The sequence below is a fragment of the Netta rufina genome (assembly GCF_964035555.1).
Source record: "Netta rufina genome assembly, chromosome: 3".
Classification (NCBI taxonomy): domain Eukaryota; kingdom Metazoa; phylum Chordata; class Aves; order Anseriformes; family Anatidae; genus Netta; species Netta rufina.
The window spans coordinates 115,121,851-115,145,353 of NC_140125.1; the positions used below are offsets into that span (position 1 = coordinate 115,121,851).

Here is a 23,503-nt window from a genome sequence, read left to right on the forward strand (position 1 = left end):
GGAGGGCAACATGGAAGGAAAGATTTTAGTGGCCTTCCTAAGGAGGGCTTCTCTTCCAGCTCTGTCTGAGGGGCAGAGGGGAATGGGTTGGTGTAAGAATAAGATTGATGGACTTTATCGCAGAGAGGAGATTACAGCTGTGGCGTTTGCCAGGGCTGTAAGCAAAGGGGCTGTCAGTATCTGTAGTGCATAATCCCTCAGTTTGTGAAGTCCAAGATCAGCTGCAGAGATTTCCTTTGTGCTGTACCCTGGCAGGGGAAGGTGCAGCCAACGAATGGACATAAAAACAGTTCTTTTAGCTGAATTGTTTTCATTATTTCCACACTCACTCTGTTCCAGCACATTTAGCTCTTCTGTGTATTTAATTATTTTGTTTGGAAGGTATGCTGGAAAGGAAGAGGGAAACATGTCCAAAATGGCATGCTGAGGCAGTGGTGTTTGATGCCATCACATATACGTCTGTCAGATGTTTGCCATATCACTAGTGTGAACCTCACTTATGACTCTATGCAAAGTCTCAACAGAGGCAGCCCAGACCCCCATGATCACTTTTTGAGGTCAGAAAACCTCATCTGTGGACATATCTCTGCATCTTTACAGTTAATTTCTTAAACTTCATGCTTGTAGTACTCAAGTTTAGCCCTCTGGTACAGTAAGAGATAACTAAGTATGCAAAGGCACAAAGTAGAGTTAAGATTTGGAGCATGTCTTATATTTTTCTTTAAAAACTCACACCATCAAAAAAACAAGTTCTACTTGTTCTTTCTCTCAAGAAAATTCCCACAGGCATATGCATCTTTCAGCTCTCTGCGTTCCATTTCATCTGTCCCCTGCCCGTGCATCCATGTCCCTAACCAAGGAGGCAGGCTGCTTCCTTCTTGGTCTTGCACCCATCAACAGCATCTGGCCAGGGTAGGAAGGAGTGGATTGGAGTGAATGGTCGAGAATCCAGCTGCAAAAGGGAAAAGTGAGGTAAAAAAAAAAAAAAAAAAAAAAAAAAAAAAAGCATGGATTTGCAAAATTCGTTCAGCTTCATTAATGCAGATAAACAAAGCGATCTCAAAGCCTCTAATTCAATCATCAGCACTGTTAAATCCTGACAATGGCCCCAGAAAGTTTGATCTGTGCCAATTTTCACTCTTCTATGCATATCCTAGGCATGTTTTGGTGGCTTGCTGAAATGGCGTGGTTTGGATGCAGCATTCATTTTTGGGAAAAATAAAATTTAGCTGTATGGTCCAGGGTTGGATCATTCCTATTAGCTCCAGGACAAGAGAAGAGGACCTGAAACTGCTTTGTTTGAGGGATCTGTGTAACATGATGGAGAAAAGATGGACAGTATCAGAGGGACGACTCATACTTGTTATCAGATTATGGCAACCTTTTTTTGTTGGGTGTCAGGAGGTTTGTATCAACTAAAAGGCACTGCCTTGCTTTGTGCAGCAAGCTGAAGTGAGGGCCAAATGTATATGTATATGTATATATACATGTATATGTACATGTATATGTATATGTATACAACCTAAAGTGGTGAAAAGCAACTTCCATTAATTGTTTATTTCTCTGCTGGCATCCCTTTTCAGACAGCTGTAGAGATCAGGGCACATGCTCTTTGCTTGATGGATCCCCGAGTTGTCACTCCCAAGGAACAGCAAACACTATTTGTAGAAATGCATCTTCAGGCTGACCTGAAAAACATCAGCATCCATACATCCCAATTGTAATAACAGTAGCATTGTGCTTAATTCATACATATCCTGCAGCCCCAGTATTAGACAAGGGTAGGAGTTTCTGAAAGCAGGGTGGCTCAGTTTCCCATTTAGGATGGTGGAAATTTAAGAGTTCTACTGTCTAAGGAATAGTAAGATTTACAACTTTCTGTTGTGCTTTGCACTGTCACTTTTGTCACAGCCACTGCCAAGAGCAAAAGAACAACAAAAAAAAATAAAATAAAATAAAATAAAAAAACAACAACTAAACTCTCTAAGGATTGCTTCTGTAACATTATTGATGATCTTGAGGTCTCTTCCAACCTAGAAATTCTGTGATTCTGTGATTCTGTGATTATATCAAATAAACTTCGTGTTGAAAAATAATACATTTAAGTAACCTTTTACAAAAATTTCATTCAGGAATCCCAAACTGAATTGGAAATATATAGGGAAGAGATGTTATCAACAGTTTTTGGAAAATATTTGGGAACAGTTTTATGATTTGATCAACTAAGAGATGGGAAGCATGACTTTACAAAGCCATACAGGGTTACTCCTGCAAAGAGCCCGATGCCTTTAGTGCCATGGAATGATGGTGCCAGCTAATGACATCTTGCATTGCCCATGATATGACCAGGGCCTCATGGAAATGGGATCTTCAAAGGACAGAGATTTCTATAGAACCTTGTTTACTGTGAAGTGATCTAATCATTAGAATAGATCCATTGAAGACCCCAGCCCCAGTTCTGCAGGGCAATGCATAACAATGATGCATGTTGTACCAGTGACCCTTGCTGGTAAAACAGCAGAAGCAAACAGTGCATCAAATAATAATTCTGTGAATGTAAATAAAAGTCTACAAAACAAAGTTTCCCAGAATTACAAATACAGATTTACAATTCAGGCTTTCAAAGTCAAGCTACTTAAATTGAAGAAGAAGAAGAAGAAGAGGAAGAAGAGGAAGAAGAGGAAGATGAGGAAGAAAATAAAATGAGGCATTTACATGGGTAAAACCACCAAGTGCCTGGCAGTGCATTGCTACCCAAAATACATGCACAGTCTGAATTCTGGCAGCTTTGGAATGATTCAACCTGACATTTGCAAAATCTTAATTTAAAGTATATGTGTTTATTCAGAAATACACCGTTTATTCTGACATTCACTTCCAAAGGATTATTTTTAATGAAATTCTGTGTTGTTCATCTGCACTTGTTCTTTTCATGAATAGCAAGATGCTGTCATGTGAATGACAGGGATAGAATCATGGAATCATCTAGGTTGGAAAGGATCTTCAAGATCATGAAACCCAATCATCACACTGACCTATCAAGTCCCATCAGTAAACCACCTCCCCTAGTACCATGTCTACATGTCACTAATACCTCCAGAGATGGGGACTCCACCAATTCTCTGAACAGCCTATTCCAATGTTTGACCACCCTCTTCATGAAGAAATTCTTCCTTACATCCAATCTAAACCTCCCATGGCACAACCTGAGACCATTTCCTCATGTCCTATCATTTGTCACATTAGAATAATGCCTGACCTTTTACAAATATTTAAGTCCATAATTCCTATCCTAGTGCAGAGCTTCTGTGAGTTTCAGCATGTGATAGAAGACTGCCTAAAAGTTAAATATTTAATATTTTTTATAAATTTAAACGGAATTACCTACACATGAATTATTTATGGCAGTCCTACCTGTAAGGGAATGTTCTGCTGGGATAAAGCATGTCTCTGAATATTAGGGGAAGAACATTAGCTTAGGCTGGCTTTTCTTTATTCTTCAGAGAGAGAATCTTCAGCCTTAATAAGGCAAGAGGACAATGGCAGAGAACCCTACTTGCTCTGAGTCCCTTTTTCTAAAACCCTGGTCTTTTCAGCTGCCTCAGGAAATCCATTTTCCCCAATACAGTATCTACTCTGCTTTGTTTGGGTCATGAGGAGAAACTGTTAAGAAAGACCCTATGCAGCTACTGCTCCGAGTGCTAGCAGGTGCTGACTTTTAGCTCTTTATATTCCAGTCAAATGTTTAAATGTAATAAGGTAGTGAAGAGGTATTTCTTTAGCTTCAGGGCTTGCTCCTTTAAGAACTGAACTGGACTTAGATGCTCCATTTTGTTTTGTTTTCTATTTTTTGTTTGTTTGTTTTTAAGTGTGTTTTAATTAATTGTTATGTGAAATCAGAATATGGGACAGTTTGGCCTTGCATCTAATAATGACTTATCTTCTAGGATAAATAGAAACTGATATTTCTTCTGCAAGTTTGACACTAGCAGATCTATCATCACTGGAGACTCTTAGGAGATAGAGAGTCTCTGGGTTTTGGATTAGTTCTAGACCTGAGAAGACCTAGTTAGATATTACATCTGACTTTTTTTGTTTGGATTCACAACACAATTTCAAAGAGATGTTACGTACGTGATATAATTATGGTTCCCCATGTCTAATCATCACTAATTAATATAACCAGAAGGTTAACTACATAATTGAGATATTATTGCTCCCATGATTTGTGTTTTAATGCACAGGAACCAGACTGATATCATCAGAGAGACAATAATTTAACTCAGATGAGAATATGACTGTATTTTTAAGTACAGGTATATTAGTTATGTAATTTTACACCATAATTATTTTTGGACAGTCAGTGAAGTACTTCATTATATAATGGAAATCTTATGTAAAAAAAAAAAAAAAAAAAAAAAAAAAGTAACTACAAGGTACTGGAGTGTAATTATGCTTTTTGTATTATAAAATATATGTGTTCTTTAGACAGATGGATTCACTGTGACAGGTTATTTCCTTTCTTTTGTAATCCTGAAGATTTGAAGATCTTCAGGAAAGATTCTAGGTTCTTTATGGGAAATGCCACTTCTCTCTGAGTCTTAAGGCAACACTAAGGTCAAAGGATGCCCTACAACACATTGTATTATTACTAGTACTAACAATGATATCGCTAGTAGTAGTGCAGTAAAGAGGTAAAAAATCTATAGGAAGCTAGAGACTACCTGTTTCTATCAGTAAGCCTATGCCAAATGTGAAAATACTAAATAGCAAGGCAGAGATTGTGCCTACAGTGCAAACTTTTCTGTTTAAATTCCCAGATATTCCTTCCCTTGGCTGAGTTATTCAAATGGAAAGAGGAGGCAAAAAATCAGACAAAACTCCAGCCAGTTATTAATATTTCAGGCAGAAGCCATCTAACCTCTTTCAGAGGACAAATATAGCAGTTGTTAAAGTCATGACTGGTGATCATCTTTAAGTAAATTTGAGATATTACAGCATTACAATTAGTGGTAAAATCATTGCAAATTACAGAAAAATGTCATGGTACAAATTAGAAATGTATTTTGTTTTTAAATCTCAGAAGACAAATGTGAGGGCTAAAGTGCATGTTATCTCTAGTTTACCTGTACTTGACATATCATAGTATTTCTAACCTTAGAAATACAATGAATCTGTAATTTTATTTGTTACAGTAGCTCATATCCCCATCCACTTAGAAAATCATTAAGGATTTTGAAATACCCCGTCCTTTATTAAAAAATTTCCGACCTTGACTCTTGCAGTAGGAAATGAGAATAACAACAAAACCACAGGGAAGTGGGAAGAAAACAACAGAAAGGCAAAAGAAATATTTAAAACGGCCTGTTTGGATGGCCATATAACATAGGTAATTAAAATTAATGGCTTTAGACATTATTCTTCTTTACAAATCTGATTTTCCAATAACCTCTTATACTTCCTAATAAGTTACAATTCTAGAGATGGTGTTTTTGTTGTTGTTGTTGTTTTGTTTTTGTTTTTGTTTTTGTTTTTACATATCTATAGGAAATGAATGATATTTTTCCCTTTTCCACCTAGAACATCAATCTTTCCTGGATTATGAGTAGAAGACCAAGACCTGTCTGGGATCCTCTGCTACACTCGTACCATAAAGTCTGGCCTTGCAGCAATGTCCTGGAGACATGCTTAGAGAGAGACGACAGGACTAGGACTGTCCCTCATACCCTCAAACACTGTCCAAATGATGATATCTCCTCACAGGCCCTTTGGACCTTCTTAAGCCCTGCAGAAAGGGATGCAGGAACACAGCTGGCCTCAGTCCTAACAACAGGGCTTGTAGCACCTAATTCCAGCTGTCCCAAATGTTCCTTCCTTAACTACAGTGACAGAATCTCAATTTCTTTCCTATACAGTGGAGAGAAGTAGGTGACTCCAAAGTCATTTGGATGAGCTGAGTTAATCTCTAGAGGGTCTTATGCATCTCTACCAAAGCTAGGTTGACTGCTTAGACTTTAGACCACCGATGTTGTACACACAAGCTGTAAGCTATGTATATATATACGTGTATATGTATAGCATACATATGAATAATCTGATGTGAATCCTTTACAGACTGCAGATTACCTCTTTTCCTAGAAAGACTTAAGGGTAAGTCTCTTCCTCTTATCAACTCGAATCTCATTGTCCCTTAGGGCAGTTGCCCCACCCCAAGAGCTGGGTCTGCAGGTCTTCTGATCAGCGACTGAGGCTCAGCTCAGGTTGAAGCTTTCGTTCTTGGATCATTGTCCAACCACAGAGCATCACTACCAGGTCCCCCATAATGACAGAGAAAATAGAGAATACTTTTTTTTTTTTCTTTCTTTCTTTTTTTTTTTTTTCCTGAGAGCAGACAGCTAAACTCTTCCTCCTACTGATTTCAATGTGAATCCACGTGTCCAAGGTGAATTCTCCAAAGTCTTCCCCCCTCCCCTTTTCACTTTTTCTCTCTCTTTTGTTAAAACAGCTTTCTCAGCTCTCCATCTGCAGCTAACAGACTAGTAGCTGTCATTTGAGCTGCTTCCAATTTGCTGCAAGCATTTCTGCAAGTCCTTTGAAAAAATAGTTTGATAAAAGAAGAGAACATGTTCTGAGTGAAAAAGTCAAAGGCTGAAAGGAATGGTTTCCTTTTGCACTTGAAAATGTATGTTTAGTACTCTTAATACACAAATTCTGTTCAAATAGTAAAGGATGTTTCCTTTTCAGGTGCCTCATGCATTTGTCTGAGCACCTCTTGCTTTCATTTTTCTACCCTTTCATATCAATGCTCATTCCTACCACTGGGTTATTTAAGGTTCTTTATTGGTTACACCTTTTCTGCCCATTGATCTCATTTAACAGGAGTTTCATTCCTTGTACTTAGTGTGTATCGATGCACATCACATTTACATTTGGTTCATTCGGGATGGAAAGGAGCTGCATCATGGCAGAAATATTTTAGCTCTACATATATCATCCCTAATAGGCCAATGTCAAATCCAGCCTTGAATAGCACCATTGCTAGCAGCTCCATAACCTGCCTTGACAGCTTGTTCCAGTGCTTAAATAGCCATACAGTTATAAAGCTATTTCTTAATATTTTCCTTGCTGTAGTTTATGCCTATAACTTCAGAGTCTCTGGCCTGACCATGGAGAGTAATTTTTCACAGCATATATGTATTTGCAAATACTTTCAGAATATTTTATATGTAGCGCTGTGCATACTTTAGCATGGATATAATTTCCTACCAGATATTTTTTCCTGGATATTTTACTGTGGCTCATACTTTCTTGTGAACTCCATCCATCCATGGTGGCTTCTAGTTCTTGTTGGCACATTGTGGATCCATGGGAGAAAAGAGAAGTGGTATAGGCTAAGCTTCAGAAGAATATGCTCTGTGCTTTTTGTGCGTGGAGGAAAAATGCAATCTTGAATTGTCCTTTATTTCAAGCTGGGCAGGAAAGGTGGGCTCTGCTGCCTGAGGCAGCATGGAGTGAGTGATTCTGTGCTCTGTCAAGAACACTGTCTGCTCTCCATGGATACCTTGTTCCTTTCTAGGAATATACGAAGTTGAGCTTCCATTTTTTAATTGAAAATGAAAGGGAACAAATGCATTTACCTTTTCCTGGAATACATCTTATGTGCAATCAGCCCCTGGAACTCACCAATGCAAAATTGTCACAGTCAAAAATTCATCCTGATTTGGAAAAGGTTGGATTGTTACACAGCCAGTTAAAATTTGTTTTTGAATAATATTGCAGCACTAAAAAGTAATTGTAGGGAGGAAGTATAAAAATTAATGAACAAGTTCAAAAGCCCAGTTCAAAAATGGTCACAAGGAAATTTCACTTTAAAGGAAATTTTCCCATAGCTGCCCTCTTTCTGTCTGATAATTTTCCCCTGAAGAATCAGGAACAGGACACAGAACTGAATGGACCATTTGACAAACATTTTAAATCATTGTTTATCTGCTACATTCATTGCGATATGAAAACTTTGTACAGAACTAAAAGATTGAAAAATCTGTTGCAAATACAAAACCAGCTAAAAAGACTTTGATATTTTATCATTTATATGTTCTCCATTGTACAACCACTAGCCAGTCAAGGTTTTAATAATTCATTTTTTCTTCCATTTCTGATCCTTTTCTGTAGTCCATTTTTTTCCCCATGAAAAAACTTCTCGTCTCCAGTGGGATAACTACCCACAGTTACATACTGCATGCTGAAGCCACACTGGCTCTAGGCTCATTCTTCCATGAGTGGTAACAAATAATAGCAGCAGCCTGCTTGTTCAACAAGTATCTGCTGTATCATTGGCATAACTCAGTGTTACTGGCCTTCAGACAAAGGTATACACAGCTCCTGCAGCTGTGACTTTCCTTATGTTGATGCTGCAGGATGTGGTGAAGCAGGCAATGTTTCATCCACACTTGGCTAACTGCAAGATGTGAAAGGACATGCTATTTTGGATGCTTACAGTGGTGCTGATGGTTGTACCAGTGATGGGAGTCAACACAGGGCTGCATGTGATACCAAGTGAGTGAGACAAAAACTCAGGCCTTTGCAGCTTTGGATCACTAGAGATGCACTTTCATTTTTGTTCTGCCAGAGTGAGGATACCATACTCAGTACCTTGGTTGAATTTCAGCATGGATAATTTCATATCTATCATCTTCAAATTCTCCACCCTAGGAGCACTGTGCAGGTGTATCTCTGTGCAGCACTATTAAACAGCTGCTGGTTTTTACTCAGATGTGGCTGTATTTGACTGGTGAATGCAATGACCACGTTACATGGCTTGGCAGTCTCTAAATCATTGTCTTCCCTGAGAATTCATAACTGCATCCTGACATGTTCTCATCACATTTCCCTGCAGTCAGCTGCAGTATTTCAGCAGTTTGGAATTTTATGCTCATACTTTACACCTAAAGTCCAAGGAAGAGAATAATTTCTTTACAGCCTGATATGCCACTAAGGCCTGTCTATCCTATACATTTCTTACCCATATTCAAATACAAATCTGCAACAGAGATTTTAAATTCTGTAGCCTTTCCTGGTGTTTAAACTCAATTGCTGTTGATATCTTGCTTATGGAGGAAACCATTTTGCTAGCACAGCCATGGTGAAGCTGTTGTGGAAGGAGTGAAGAACTTCCTCATAAGAGAGAAGCAGTGATATGTTTTACTGATATAATATAGTGATTTAACAAAGTTTGATTATAAATAAGACGGTGACTTAACAAGGATCAATGGCAAGGTAACCTGGTTATCCACTACACAGAGGATAAGGTTAAATACACTTTTCCAGGAGACCCTCCCATTGAGTCAGGAGGATCAGGACAGACCCTCTTGCATTCTAACCTCCTTCTTTTGCTAGCACAGCCATGAGACCAGTCACTGCTATGCCAACTGGCAAACTTTACATAACTTCATAAGCAGGTATAACCTACTAGAGGGAGCACGTGCATTGCTTTATGAAGAGAACCAAACAACAGATTACCACACACCCTGTGAGACTCTAGCTGATTAAATTTTCTGTTTATTTACATTTCTAGTTGATATTTTTACTATTATTTTGGAGAAATTATTATCCTCAAGGGAGGATACAGAGTTGCAGGAGAAGAATGCAGAGAGGTGTTGTGTGTATCAGGTGCAGAGCACCAAAGTTTTGTCCTTCTGCAATGACTTTTAGAACAGTTTTTGGTTAAGGCATTGTAAACCTTTTGAAGCTAGGAGCCCTGGGAACAAAAAAAAAAAAAAAAAAAAAAAAAAAAAAAAAAAGTAGTGCTTGGAGTAGATAGCATGGCAAAGAGAAAGTAGACAAAGAGCAAAACCAAAATTCTTCTAATGCTTAACTTTCTTATGGGAGCAGCTGAGCAGCTGTAAGGGAAGACCCTAAAGCAGAGCTGCTAGCCACACTGCTGAAAGCATTACCAGAAACTGGGATGTTGGGGCTAACAAGAACTGATTATGCTAGTCAAAAACAGTGCAAATACCCCTTGTTTCACACTGCTACTCAACTTCAATGCACCACTTTTAAAAGCGAGAGAGGTTCTGGACTAACATAGTCCTCATCTCTGTGCAAGAGTACAGCTCAGTGCCTTTTGTAATCCCTTATGTGGGCTTTCAATATCTCTTCCATCAGAGCTAAGAAACAGAACAATTAGCCAGCTTTTAAATGAATAACCTTGGTATCAGGGAGAGTAGGCTTTATAATCATAGATACAGATGTTCTACCTCTTTCTTAGGTTATTTGATATCAAACCCTGAACAATGCAGCTAAAGAAGGAAGTCTCAAAAGATCTTATGTAGATTGTGACCTCTAATATTCTTTCCCTGGGGGGAAAGTAATAAAATTTCTTTACAGACTATTTCCCCCCAAAATATAGAAAGTTTTTATAATTAAGATCTCTTCTGCCCTGCTGTAATTTTTGAAATTGGTCAGGAGGTACTAAAATAATGGGTATTCAAGGACAAACAAACAAGTCGCAAATGCATCCCAAAAAAAAAAAAAAGGGGGGCAAAAATATCGATCCTCTTTCTTATATAGTATAAACGAAAGTAATATATATATATGCAGTAAACAGTCATGATTCAGCTTTTACAGCAATGAAATCATTAAACCTCATCCACTTGAGACACTCATTCACAAGCTGGAAAAGACATTTTGTCAGCTTTTAGAATATTTTCAGTGCTTCAGGAGACCTTTGCTTGTCTTTTGTGACCTCTTTTACCCAACCCTGTCACATTTGTATACCACTTCACTGGGACCTGACAGTGTATTGCAAAACTGTTGAAAAACAGAGAGCAATACTTGCAGATGAGGTTCTTGCATGATTTTTGTGTAAATGGTGTCCATGACAGGGTCACTGATCCACTGATCACTTGAATGGGAAGTGGATTATATGGTGGTACTGGAGGTCCCTTATCAACAAAGTTAGTCTGATTTTGTTAGGGATCATCTTTATTTTCCCATGGAGATGACTTGATTTAACTTTATATGAAAAAGTAATGATGACTTGTCTCAGGATGATAAATTTTAACCTAACATCCCTCTACTGAGTTTGGTATATGACATAATGGGTAAAATTCAAAGGGAGCTTTAGATAATTGAATCCAACTTCTTGTGACTGCAAAGTCTCAATGTTACAAAGTCTTAGATCTGAAACACAGTGGATGAGTATCATCCCAGATGATGTTTCTAAAATTTGGGTATCTGATATGAACTCAAGGGTCATTTCTCCTGTCATAAGGACAACAAATTTAAGAGTGACTCTGCCAGGCCAGGCTACTCCCCCCAAAAAACACAGAACAATAGACAAACCATCACTGTAATCTAGAAACTTACGTGTAACTTAAACATTTATGGCTAACTCAAAATTTAGTTGAGAATAGATAGGTAGCCACAGGTATCATGGAGCAACATCACAAGGTAATTGCTCAAGCCTCTCTAAGACCTTAGCAGAATTCTGAAGCTCCTGATTAACCTGTGTAGTCAGTAAATCCAAACTGACCCTTGTTATCTGTTATCTGGATTAGTACAAAGGTACTCAGGGTTATATGAGCTTTATCTACACATATGGATTGCTTCAAGGCCAACAAACAATTTAAAAATATTCCTTTCTCATTTATCACAAGCACTTGGATTTATGTTTCAAAGAGTCCTCAGAGATCTGAGGATTCAGGTTCACTGAAAGTCAGCAAATTTAGACTGTTATTTCTCAAAAACTCCTTTGAAAAGAGATAGTAGAGACAGTAGGAGAAGAGATAGTAGAAAAAGTAGCTGTTCCAAGTTTAAGAAACGTTTTTCCTTGAGAAAGAAAGAAGAAAAAAGACATCTAAAAGATAGCTGTTTCCAGTTATCATAATGTTTAAGTGCTTTTTTCCATTCTAAAACATCTTTTCCCACCCATTGAAAAGAGTAAAATAAAACAAATTGGAAAAAAATCACTGTATGAGGAAATGAAAAATCAAAAACTTCCAGGAATTCCTTTTTCTTTTTAAATTGTAGAATTACAGGAATATATAAAAGACTTAAGTAAAAAAATAATAATAATAAATTGTCTCCTAAAAATCTTAATATTGAATAGGATGACAACAAATGTTTTAACACCTTAGATCAAAGATTTATATGGAAAAATCATTAAATATTAGGCCATAAAATGGGCTTTTAAATGGTGCAGTAATAATTCCCTTGATATCACAGAAAATAAACCTTATCAGACACACTTGATTTTTTAAAAATGAATCTACAAATTTGCACATGAAAAGAAACTATGCTGCTGTAGCATATTGAGATAATGGCAATTTGATTTACTTCTGCACAACATTTTGATACATGCATGTATCTGTACTATATTAAATCATGGTAGCTTCTATTAAATGTAATCATGAAATATTAATTTGCAATTGTACACTCTTCCTCCTGGGAAGACATTATTAATCAGGCCAAAAGGAATTTCTTTCTCTGTGTTCTGGTGTGAAAAAGAAATCAATAGTAGCAAAACTCTCAGATAATGCAAAGTTTAGCAGATAAAAATAATAAGAATGCATCCCACAACATCAGGCAGGCTTCTTTTTGTCAACACGTGCTTCATCACAGATGAGTGTTAGATTATGCATCTAGAAACAAAGAAACTATTCACATTTGAAAGATGAGGAACTGCATCCTGAAAACAAGAACAATGGTATCACAGCAGATCCTGCACTGAACATGAATTCCCAGAGTGCTGTTGTTGTTAACATGGGAGAATTAAATGAAAATTTGTTAGAGAAGGAACAGTAAAGCGACAGTAGTTTGGTGAACAGCATTAGTAAGGTACTAATTAGCATTTTGAATTGATTCACCTGATCAGATGTTGATTTCTGTAGTGTAAGCAATATCCATAGCTGAGCTGGTCTCCACAGACTCCTTTAGTCAATGGTGAGAAGTAGTTTGGATGGCACTGTTTAGCCCTCTCTTAAGTACTAAAAATAGACCAGTAAACTGGAGTTGCTCACTGGAAGAAATACAATGTTTGTGCTGAAGATTTCTTCTTAATTCTATGATCCTTTTAGACTTGTTTTTATGTCTTTGATAACACGCTTTTACACCTTTGTGCTTTCTTCAGTGGTCTGCAGCTTTACATTACGCTCAAGTTTACTGTATACTGTGTCTTTTTGTGTGCTATGCACTATTTCTTTGTTCTCTTGGAGAACCACCACCTTACACGGAATATGTTAAATCCAAAATCACTTCTAAAACCTTTCTGCTCAATACAGACATTTTAATAAGTGTTCGAGCTCCACTTACCTATTTGATATACATAGAGGTTTCTAAACTTTTTGTTTGTTTGTTTGTTTGTTTGTTTATTTTTCCTAGAACTTGTCTAGTTTTTAGTCATTTAGGTGCAGCTGTGAGTCATCTGGAAAACTCTTATAGGCCTACATGTCTTTTTATTCAAACAGGTCCAATGCCCTCAAAAGTTCTGGAAATCTATAATTATTCATATGACTCACTGACTTTTGATCAAGTTTTCCTTGAACTGACATTATGGTGGGACTGTTTAGGTAGGAGATCAAAGGAATTTTCTCATATCAAGACAACACATCTCTTCCCCTAGCTTCTGTTCTCTAATTACTTCCATCCACACGTCTCTTAGTATGTCTCTTCTATAAATCCATCCAGTGTTTACTACCTTGCGGCTAGGGTGGAGTTGCAGCAGAGATCCAGTGAGGTGTTCATACATCTCTTGAATCATGTGTCGCCTCTCAGCAAAGAGATTAATTTCATCTAGTTCCCTTATCTGGTACCTTGATAATGATATTCCTCTTTAATACTTATCTTTCCCTTTGTCTAGACAAGAAAGCTAGTTTCAGTGGTTAGTAATTGCTGTACTCTGTCTCTTCAGATGAACATCATGATTAGTTTTTCACCTCCTTGGTTCTTTGACACCTTTTTTTTGTGTCTTTCCGATACAAACTGGCAGCAACTCAGTAAAGCTGGTCACAACTGTAATTCCTTTCACACTGCTATGGTAGATGACAAGGATGAGAATTTTGGTGCTATGGAATACAGTGAAGTAAGAAGTCATGGTACGAGCTAAAATTCAAGTTCTTGATCTGGCTTGTAGCTCTTGCTTCTTAACATATTCACTGCTTTTCTGGTAATCGTGATCTGAATTTCATAAAGCATAAAGGCCATATCCAGTTTCTCAGATGGTAACATAAGGAAGAGAAGCTTTCTCTCATAACAGCTACACATTTTTGGCTTTCCTTATTAGGTTGCATTACTTAAATCATTTCTGGATACTTAATTTGCAGCTTTACAGACTAAAGCAATACTAAATCATTTGGGTACCTAGCACTTTCTGGAAATCAAGAAGTGCTTCTTTATACAATCTGTGTTTAGAAATGTTAACAGAAGGCAGTGATTTTTAAGGAAAATGGAAATAAAACTGTTTTATTGCTTTTTCCTCCCCTCCCCCTCCCTCCCCCCCTCCATATGTGCAGTTTTATTTGGTGTTGAAATATTGCCATATCACTTGACCACTTCCTCACATTCACCTAATCATAGATTTTTCTGCCATCCTGATTTTGCATCCAATATTCCATATTCTTTTCTTTTTAGCCTCAAACTGTGATCTTTGTTGTTTCTTTGTTTCCAGCTGTAGCACTTGATTCTTATTTGAATCAGGCATATGACAAATGAACGCAAGCTTCCTCTAACCACTTTGTAGGTCTCTTCTCTGGTTCCTAAAAAATTCAGAATAACAATGTTTCCCCACCACCTCTTGTTCTTAGAGGCAGCATTCTTGTAAATCCTTCTGTGTTGGCATGCTTGTATGGAAATGCTGCCTGTACTGATAATCCCCAGATGAGGTGACTTTGTCCAAACATAATCCATAGTCTTCTTGCTGCCTCTTCATATTTGATAACTGTTCTTTAAGCAGTCAAACACAATCATCTTCTCAATGGTAACTAAGTCCTTGACTTTTCTGCACAGAGCATCAGATGATCCAAGCAGCAAGTAAAGGGGAATTCGCTTTACTTACAGCTCAGAGCTGGGTGAGGAGCACTGAAGGACCACCCTGACTAGAAAGGCCTCAGCTCTGAGCATCCTGAAACCTTTTCCTATATTGTTGGAAATTATAGAATTATGGTGTTTTTTGCATTTTGGAAGGACCTGAAGAGCATCCATTTCCAACCCCCCTGCCATAGGCAGGGACACCTCCCACCAGACCAGGTTGCTCAAAGCCCCAGCCAACCTGGCTTTGAACACTGACAGGGATGGGGCAACCACAGCTCCTCTGGGCAACCTGTGCCAGTGCCTCACCACCCCCATAGTAAACTACTTCCTAATATCTAATATACCTACCCCCTTTCAGTTTAAAGCCATTATCCCTTATCACTGCATCCCAAAAAGAGTCTCTGCCCAGCTTTCCTGCAGGCCCCCTTTAGGTACTGGAAGGCCGCCCTGAGGTCTCCCTAGAGCTTCTCTTCTCCAGGATGAACCATCCCAGATCTCTCAGCCGTCTCTCGTTGTTCTTCAGAGAATGCAGTGGTAAAATAGACCAGGCTACAGCATTCATCTGCACTTCACTTCTTGGCTTTTGATGGGTGAAGTTCTGTCAGACACACCAGAAGCCGTGTTACTAATAGCCTAATTGGGCCTGCCTATTTTCCTTCAGGCAGTATTCGGATCTTAGTTTTTATTTGTCCCTCAGACCACCTCTTATCCTGTCACAGGCAGTCAGTGTTTGCTGTAGAAAACTCCATTGACAGGAGGGACCTCTGTAGATGTCCACTTTGGGTGGCTTTCCAGAACCTGTCTCTGCCCTTCCTGCTCTGTGATGTTTGGGCCAGGAGGGGCTTACTGGTATGGTCCTAGAGTGAGCAGAGAAGTGAAACATGAAACAAGACAGCTCCTTGTAGCACACACTTCTGAATGCTTGACTAGAATATACTTGTATTTTACTGCTAGAAATATATATTTTTATATATAAATATACTATCTATATTATACATATATTGTTTGTTTTGTAGTGAGAAAAAAAATATGTGTGATGTCCTAAAGAAGGAGTTTCTCTACTTTTAGGAAGATCACTTACTAGACTTACTAGAAATACCTCTTAAAGGAAATAAGAGGAAAATGTCTATTGCTCAGTGAAGAGATATGTGAACAGGCTATGTGTCAGCCATGGTGCCAACAGAATTGCTGGCAGCTTTACCAGAAAAGTATCAACAGCAGTAGCAAATAACAACAGTAAACCCTAGCTTAAATCAGCATCCTTCTCTTGAAGAATCTAGCTGAAGTCACAGCATAATTAACCTTGACTGAGATGTAAGATCAATGTCCTGAGGAGACTTACACTGAAAGAATATATACTATCACACCTGTGAGTAGGAAAATATATTACATTCTTACCATAAATGTTGTGTTACAGGAATAAAATTTGTTTAAAGTAAGATATCAGGCCTCAGCATCACTCTTAGAGAACTTTGGCATCTCAGAAGTTCATCCAAAGCCACAAACAAAATGAGGCTCAGCTACACACTTGCATAGTTACCAAAGTGCTATTGATTTGGAATATTTTTAACAGACAGTTCAGCTGTCATGTACTTTACACCAGAAAAGATGCCAACTGCCAGAAAAGCCCAGCAGGCTGTTTTACAGGCTGCTCCTGAGTTGTGTAGTTATTTCATGAAGAGCCCCACATTTTATATCTGGGACTGGCAAAGAGCAGCCATGTTTGCAAGACTGTTGGTGAAGCTTTATCCTGTTTGGCCCTCTAGCACTGCAATATATTTTTTAGGTAAGCAGAAGCTCCAAAATTACCACTTAAAAATGGATTACTTAAAACCAAATTTTCTCCTTTAAACATGTTTGAATGAGTAGCTAAGAAGGTTAACCTTAGAAAATTGCTAAACATGAGGTTTTTGATCTGAGAAGTGAGCCTGGAATAAAACAAGAAAATGTGAGCACCTTCCACCAATAACACCTTCTTGGACAAGAATGGAAGATTTATATAATGTGGAGAAAATGTGGGAAGAAATAAGCTAGGTGAAAAGGAATCCTTCAATAGAAAAACTCTTTGCTATTGAAGTGAGCTCATGAGTTTCAGGATAGAAGAAAAAAATAAAGAAAAAACACCCAAAAAGAAATAACCACATACTCTGAATCTTCTATCTGTTCTGGTGAAGTTTTAATGACTTAAGTTACTTCTTTGTGTTAGTTAAAATATTTTTAATATCTTCCTACACAATCAATTTCTACTCTAATGAGAAAGCCTAAGTGATATATTCTCAGAAACAGCTACTGTAATTACACCATAGTTATGATGAGAAGATAACATAGCTATATTGCTGTTAAGTTTGAGATACTTTTCTTTCCCATTTTTCACATAACTGACAGTCATCTATGTGATGGAGTTCTTCCTTTGTGTTTAATAAGCACAATTTTTGGCATAGAACTAATAAAAAAGCATTTGAGCCTAAAATATAAGTTTGCAGAAACCACTTAACAATTATGGCATAATTGAAATACTATTACCCTCTACAAGCAGTTTTTGTACAATGTAATGTACAAAAAAGTACAAAAATATGTATAATTGGTAACTTTGGAAGTCGTCAGATATTTTGGCAATGGATGGAACATAGATGAGTTAAAAATGTTAGTGAGTTTTCTTTCAGAAGGAATATCAGTTCCATGGAAGGGTCTACACTCAAATCTGCAATTCACTCATCCTTGTTTTAAATAGAATATTCAAAAAATACAGATTAATATACAGTATATGGATTCTTAGCTCACCTGAGCATTTTAACATAATTTTCATCCCTGACTTTGTCCTTCCAGCATACCCTTAACTCCAGTATAAATAGGAACATACTGAGGGTAGGAACAAAATGGTATATGAATTAAAATGTGTCTGATAATTAATGAATTACAATAGCAGCATTGCTTTCTATTTTGAGCCAAATGAAATAAAGAGGCTAGAGGGATTCTTTAATAGTTGTAAACATGGATCTCTAATTCCTTTTTATGCTCTGTGATCACATACAAAAGATCTAATAAAAATAATTGTGTTAGATGTCCTATTTCTGGAAAAATGCATAGCTAGGATTTAGGAAGACTCTTATTGCACTGATTTATCTATTAATGAAGCAAAACCTAGTTAATTACCTAATTTGCATGATATTTTGCATCCACATAGAAACTGGTATGAGCCTTGAGGAGCGGTTTTACATCAAACCATTTTTAATAAGGCAATGGAATTGCCTGGGCTGACTCCGCAGATGAAAACATTAGGTGTTTTCCCTGTTGGACCGAAAATTTGAAAATCAAGGTATAGATCAAACAGTCTGTGACTTGGGAAAAGCAGTACTCAAGCCTCACACTGCCAAGGTCCTGCAGCAGACCCATACTGAGCTGTATCAGAGCTGTGCATCACCACTGGGACCCTAACCTGCTTGAGGTCCCATATTATTGTCCCATGGCCTTCAGTAGAGGCAGTGAGGAGGACATTGTAGCTTGTAGCTTTCCTACACTGCTCCAGTGCACCATTACTCTGAGACAGGATATAGCTCCCAAAACTGCCAGCCAAAGCTGAGTCTAATAACCAGGCAGAAAGTGGTAGGTCTGCAGCTGCTTTTCCCTCCTTTTTACATTGCAGTTTTTGTGCTCCATGGTATTTCTTCCCACTCCTCCTCTGCCACCCTTTTCTCCCCTTCATGTAGGGGTGTCTTTTCTGAACCACTTATCTTTCTGTCAGTGTGTGTTTGATGTTTCTGCACCCCATGTATCTATCAGGAGAGAGTCAAGATATAACTCCCTAAAGGAAAGAAAATAACTATACAATTTTCTGTATTTCCCAAGTCCTATTCAGTAGCCAGTCTGATTTGCTGTGTAGAGATGATGTGTGCAAGTATGCACCGTTCCTAACATTAGCTATTTAAAAACAAGGCATCCAAGCTAAGACATGTCCAGGCTGAACCTCAGAGTCCAGGGAGTGCTTCCTCCCACCCTGAGGTGGGAGTTGGAAATAGATTTTGAAATCTCTCCTTCATGTTCTCCTGTTTCTGTGTTGATGAGAGAGGGAGCCAAGGACAACAAATTGAGATTATACACAAAGCTGTACATGATTGAAGTTAGGAGAGATTAATTTCATCATTAAGGTCTTCTGGAGAACTCCCATGTGCTCTATGCAAGCACAGAAAAAATGCCATTAAATACAAAAATTCATGAAATAAACTAGGTCTTAAAATGCAAACATCTGCCATTGCAGAAATGTAGAAATTTGGCAGGAAAGAGCTCTCTGAAGATCAGTCCACAGTCTCCCAATATCTGTTGCTTCAAGTAACAGCTACAACATATGAGCTGTTTAGTACCAAAAAGAGGGCAGACTCTCATCACTGGAAATAAATTACTTGTTCTGGAGGCTCGGCTACAACATAAAAGTAACAACCAGCTAAAAAAAATATTGTCCTAATTACATTTGGTCATATATTGAAATATGGTAATTTGAGTGCTGAGTCACCAACAGTGCTGAGGAAAAACTTTCTGCTATAAAACAAAATTGTGAAGTCTGCGGTTTGTTTTTAAAGCCATCACAGTGAATAAGATACATAAAACCACACTGGCTTTTGATCTAATCAACACAATTACGCTTGATTTTAATCCCCCTTTTTGTTTATACATTTAGAGTTTTATTCAGGTGATTTACCTTTGTGCCTAAGATGAATATAAATCACTAATGTGACATTGAAGCTCAAAAGCAATTCAAGCTCTTTATTATCCAGGGCAGAAAGACCACGGCTCTCTGGACCCACTAGAGAGAGGTAGATACCTACATAAGAGCTCATCTTGTGTAGCTATTCAGAAATCAGGCACATAGCCTAAATTCATATTCTAGACTATTTTAGTTGCTGGTGACAAGCAGCTACCCCCCCCCCCAAAAAAAATAATAATTAATTCTATCTATTTTACCTACTCTGTGGTATGATCAAGTTCCTGTCTCTCTGTACTGGTTTTAGATGGACTGTGACAACTAGTGTAGACTAGGTGCATAACTTTCAGATTGCTAAAATTAGTGAGCAGAATCTCACCTGTGCACCAGATTATCTGTGCACTCCTAAATTTAAAAGTACATTGTGGCAAGGGCAGGCAAAAGAGATATTTACACTTGATGTTCTACAGCATTCCATGCAAAGCCAGAGGGGTGATTACTTGAGCAAAAACTGAAGAGGGATTATGGAAACACAAGTTTCCAAGACACTGAAATTTCTAGCTTGTTTGACATTAAACATAAATGTCAGTAGAAGATAGTATCAACATGAGGGTTTACAAAAACCATAGTTCAATACCAATGGAAGCCAGGAGAAAGCCTATTAACTTCAGTGAGTATTTGTGTCAGTATAGCCATAATTCAAGGAAACATTTCTGTTTAAGAAAGTGTTTAATACTGATGTTCAATAAGACAAAAGTAAAGCACTCCTGAATAATGTGTTCAGCACATATTTAGTTATGGTGCTGTAAGGCATTTAAGATGACACTAGAAAACAGGAAAACCATGAAATGATCAATCTCATTAAAAGCTGTTATAGCATACTAAGGATATGCCTGAACTATTCAGCCAGTCTTGCTTTAGTGGGGAGTAGGCAGCTCCAAAGGACAATTGTCCCTCATATAGCCCTAGGAGGTCATGGGTCTCTTGCTGTCCCTTTGTGGCAAAGGAGAAGACTGTCCTGAGCTTGGACATCTCACCAAGAGGTAACAGTGAGGGCAGAGGAGTACCAACTCCTAGTGCTTGTAATAACATCTTATTTGAATGAAGAGGTCCTCCCTGAATATTTTTAACTATATTTCTTTTCTGACTCAATGCTGGTAGCTACTGGCAGAGTATGAGATAAATAGCCAGGTACCTACCAGACCATTGCTAACTGTGTCTTCTCTGAGTCTAATCTGAGATCTGTGTAGCTCTCGTGTTCATAAGATAACCCTCTCATGCCACACTAATACTTATTATACTTATGTGTGGCATACTAATACTACACTAATACCTGATTGCCCATAATCCATAAGAGACAAAAACACTTCCAAATACAAACTTTAAAAAGTACTTGGCTTCACTGAAAAATTTGCCAGACACCTCAGTTTCACACACAGAATCACCTAGGTTGGAAGAGACCTCCAACATCACCTAGTCCAACCTCTGACCTAACGCTTACAAGTCCTCCACTAAACCACTAAATCATAACCCTAAGATCTACATCTAAACTTCTTTTAAAGACCTCTAAGGATGGTGACTCAACAACTTCCCTGAGCAGCCCATTCCAATGCTTAACAGCCCTTTCAGTACAGAAGTTCTTCCTAATATCTAAACATCCCCTGGCACAACTTTAGCCCATTCCCCCTCGTCCTGTCACCAGGCACGTGGCAGAACAGACCAACCCCTGACCACATCCCCCAAAAAACTTAACTAGCAACCTCTGCTAAATTCCCTATTAAGAGAATTCCAAGCACTTAAAATCTAGAAGGCTACAAGGTCTAAATACTCTACAGACAGCAAAACAGCAGAAAAAAGCTCCAGAGATCACAGAATCACAGAATCACAGAATTTTCTAGGTTGGAAGAGACCTCAAGATCATCGAGTCCAACCTCTACCTAACGCTAACAATCCCCACTAAACCATATCCCTAAGCTCTACGTCTAAACGTCTTTTAAAGACTTCCAGGGATGGTGACTCCACCACTTCCCTGGGCAGCCTGTTCCAGTGTCCAACAACCCTTTCGGTAAAGAAGTTCTTCCTAACATCTAACCTAAAACTCCCCTGGCTCAACTTAAGCCCATTCCCCCTCGTCCTGTCACCAGGCACGTGGGAGAACAAACCAACCCCCACCTCGCTACAGCCTCCTTTAAGGTATCTGTAGAGAGCGATAAGGTCGCCCCTGAGCCTCCTTTTCTCCAGGCTGAACAAGCCCAGCTACCTCAGCCGCTCCTCGTAGGACTTGTTCTCCAGGCCCCTCACCAGCTTTGTCGCCCTTCTCTGCATCCGCTCAAGCACCTCGATGTCCTTCTTGTAGCGAGGGGCCCAAAAAGAAACATGTAAGAAACAGTCCCTACTACTGTTAAAAAGACTACACCTTACGTGCCTATTTCTGCTGTTTTCAGATACTCACTAGCACAGGAAACTTGGATGATACATTTCCCTTAAACCCTGCTCCATCACTTTAAGACCAAGGTTGTAACTGATAATATTTGACATACAGGTGAAAGCATAAGGTCACATTCACAGTAAGCCCCAGAATTCTGCAAAAATCATAAGAGACCTAGAACCACAAAGCAAACATGCAAAGTAACATCATCTTCCTACCCATAAGCATGCTCTAAAAATTATTCACCTGAAGAAGAGTTGCATGCAGTAAAGGCATCTACTAATATATACATATATATATATATGCTCTACTCTAAAAGTTCCTACTAGTTATTACCTCAAAAAGATGTACTTACCTCTCTCAACTTTGAAACATATCAGTCCACTGGAACTTTCCAATCAAAATTCTTTGTAGGGCAGAATGATAAGAGAGACCATTGTGATTGTCTGGTAGAACCCCACTCTTAGGACCAACAATAGAAATCCTTGTTTCTTGAGCCAATTTAATAAAGGAAGAAAAAGAATGCTAGGCAATATGCCCTCATTTTCCTTGTGCTCTTAACTTAACTCCACAGAATTTGATGTCTGCCTTAGATTAATGACCATTGTGAAAATCACAAATGGGGTTGTTTGAAGGTGGTACCCCCAAAGTGAGTGAAAACTTCTGAAAAATGTAGGCTGCAGTCTTGTTCCCCAAGTCCACTGTATTGGGTCAGACAGAATTTAAACGGACAATAGAGAATATTGGGAATGTGTATGACCATGGGGAATAAAAACACTCATGAAGAGAGTGTAGGAGTAGAGGGAATCCCTTGGCAGTTCCTGTGAACTGTAATGTAATTAAAGACAGCCAGAGGAAACTTGTTTTTTCAAGGGGAAAACAAAACAAAACACATAAGCAAAACAGCAACAACAACAAAAAATCATTTCTTAAAGGAAATCCTCCATATTAGCACAGAGGTCAAAAATGAGAGGTAAATTCACCAGGGTTAAGTTGGTATAACCAGATATTGCTCTTTCTATGGTGTATCTACTCTTCTGATACTTACTATTGCATTCCCTTTGCCTCATGTCTTGTTATTCTCACATGATGATATAGAAACTTCTTCCTTGACTGGGTTTTGAAGACAGAACATTGTCAGGAACTGCTTCTGAATTAGATCCCCTTCTTCAACCTACATGTTTAGTTTCCTGGAAGCAGCCATACCATTTTTTTTTGACATGCACCGTGCTCTGATGCACCCTGAGGCTTACCCTGCTCTCTCCTAATTCCAGGCACTTGGCTGAGAAGCTTGTTTGCCCAAGGCACTCTCTATAGCCAAAGGGAAAAAGGGATCTCCAGCAGTTGTTTCT

At 38.3% G+C, this 23,503-nt stretch overlaps 1 protein-coding gene across 2 annotated transcripts in view; it reads left to right on the forward strand.

The window, feature by feature from the left end:
• PTCHD4 (patched domain containing 4) overlaps nucleotides 1-23,503 on the forward strand; it is a gene marked incomplete at both ends in the record, with an annotated part of 84,861 nt that overhangs the window by 26,581 nt on the left and 34,777 nt on the right. The window lies entirely within an intron of this gene.